Source organism: Mastomys coucha, unplaced genomic scaffold, assembly GCF_008632895.1.
Source record: "Mastomys coucha isolate ucsf_1 unplaced genomic scaffold, UCSF_Mcou_1 pScaffold12, whole genome shotgun sequence".
Taxonomy (NCBI): Eukaryota; Metazoa; Chordata; class Mammalia; order Rodentia; family Muridae; genus Mastomys; species Mastomys coucha.
This window is the reverse complement of record NW_022196894.1, coordinates 1,648,786-1,650,890: the sequence shown is the minus strand read 5'-3', so window position 1 is coordinate 1,650,890 and position 2,105 is coordinate 1,648,786. Positions and strand designations below refer to the sequence as shown.

General features: G+C 46.3%; 1 long non-coding RNA gene across 2 annotated transcripts in view; it reads right to left on the bottom strand.

The window, feature by feature from the left end:
* Positions 1-1,028: 1,028 nt before the first annotated feature.
* Positions 1,029-2,105, bottom strand: part of LOC116084589 — a 4,061-nt gene continuing 2,984 nt past the window's right edge. For both annotated transcript variants that reach the window (XR_004116177.1, XR_004116172.1), the window contains one exon: positions 1,029-1,797. This is a non-coding gene — a long non-coding RNA (uncharacterized LOC116084589). The remainder of the gene's footprint in view (positions 1,798-2,105) is intronic.

The window sequence follows — 2,105 nt, the reverse complement described above, 5'->3', positions numbered from 1 at the left end:
TACAGAGGTGATATTCATAGTGTATCCCCTGCAGCTGTGTAGCCACAGACTCAGACATGGCCCTCAGCAGCAGCTCTGGCTGGGACCTCATCGCAGCACCAGGTGGCAGGGCTGGCCACTCCCCCCATTGCCACCTGTAGTAGCTGGAAAGACTGGCCCTGGGGTCATGAGGGTGGGAGAGCTAGCCTTCCACCACACTGGCTGTAGCGCTGGGAAGAGTGAGCTCTGCACCTAGCCTGGCTAACACAATGGAGCTGGTCCTGATGGTAAAGGCACAGGTGAGCCAGCCCCAAGAGTGAGAACAGGAAGACTGACCCAACCCCTCACAGGCTGCAGCACCTGGGAGGTTGGCTCTGAACCTTGACTAGGTAGTACAGTGAAGCTGGAGGAGTTGGAGAGGGTGAGCTGGCCCCAAAGCATGAGAGCAAGAGAGCTGACCCCGCATCCTGCCTATGGTGACATTAGCCTGAGCGGTGCTGGAGAGCTCTTAGAGAGCTTGTCCTGGTGATATGGCTAAGAGAGAGCAAGTGGGCTGACCAGCTCAGCTATCACCCAAGCCCAGATCCAGGGCTCTGAATTGGCCCACCCCAACATCTATACTACACGTCTGGGCCGGTATCTATGGTCTCTTAGTATCCAGTTACTTCTGGCTTTAGAGTCACCATTGAGAAGTTAGAACTAATTCTAATAGTGCTGCACTTATATGTTATTTGGGCTTTTTTCTTGCAGCTGTTAATATTCTCTTTGCTCTCTGTGTTTAGTGTTTTGATTGTTATGTGGTGAGGGGACTTTCTTTTCTGGTGTAATCCGTTTGGTGGTCTGTGTGTTTTTTGTACCTTTACAGGCATAGTCTTTAGGTTAGGGAATTTTTCTTCTATGATTTTGTTGAAAATATTTTCTAGGCCCTTGAGCTAGGATTCTCCTTCCTCTATTCCTATTAATCTTAGGTTTGGTCTTTTTGTAGTGTCCTATATTTCCTGGATGTTTTAAGTCAGGAATTTTTTTAAGAGTTAACATTTTTTTTTTTTACTGGTGCATCCATTTCTTCTATTGTATCTTCAATGCCTGAGATTCTCTCTTCCATGTCTTGTATTCTGTTAGTGAAACTTGCCTCTATAGTTCCTGTTGGAATTCTTAAATTTTTTATTTCCCGAATTCCTTCAGTTTGTGGGGGCTTTTTTATTGCTTCTATTTCTATTTCAGGTCTTCAGCAGTTTCATTCATTTCTTTCAACTGTTTGTTTTTTTTTTTCTTTCTTGGCTTTCTTTGAGGGAATTTTTTAATTGCTTTTTGCATTTGTTTGTTTGTGTTTTCCTGGATATCTCTAAGGAATTTGTTCATTCCCTCTGCAGTGACCTTTATCATCTTCATGAAGGTGGCTTTCAGGTCATTCCCTCTGCAGTGACCTTTACCATCTTCATGAAGGTGGCTTTCAGGTCTCTTTCTTGCGCTTCAGCCATGTTGGAATATTCGGGCCTGCTGTGTCAGGACAGCCAGGCTCTAATGGAGACACACCGCCCTGGCTGCTATTGTGTTTTTACTCTGGTGTCTGGGCATCTGGGTTTAGGGTACTTATAGATCTAGATGCTGATTTATGGGATGCCAAGAGGGAATGGTCTGTAGGATCCGCAGGAGGCATGGGGAGGGCAAAAAGAAGACTGCAGCTGGTGTCCGACTGCAGCTGGTGTCCGACTGCAGCTGGTGTCCGACTGCAGCTGGTGTCCGACTGCAGCTGGTGTCCGACTGCAGCTGGTGTTCGACTGCAGCGCTAGGGATGAGCCTGAGGGCTTGGGTGTGCTGGGGCAACAGAGAGAACATCTGTCATTCCTACATCAATTCTCGTAATAGAACTCTGGCCCTTGTATTATAGCGTAAGTATTTTAGCAAATGCACTATCTCCCCAATATCTTGTGTGTGTGTGTGTGTGTGTGTGTGTGTGTGTGTGTGTGTGTGTTCCTATTATTTAGCTTATTTTTAATCATGTGACAAATCCCCTAGAGCTGGAGTAACAGGCAGCTGGGAAGTAAATTTGGGTCATTTGCAAGAGCAGTAAGCATTCTTAACCAATGAGCCATTTCTCCAGTCCATTTGTGTGTGTGTGTGTG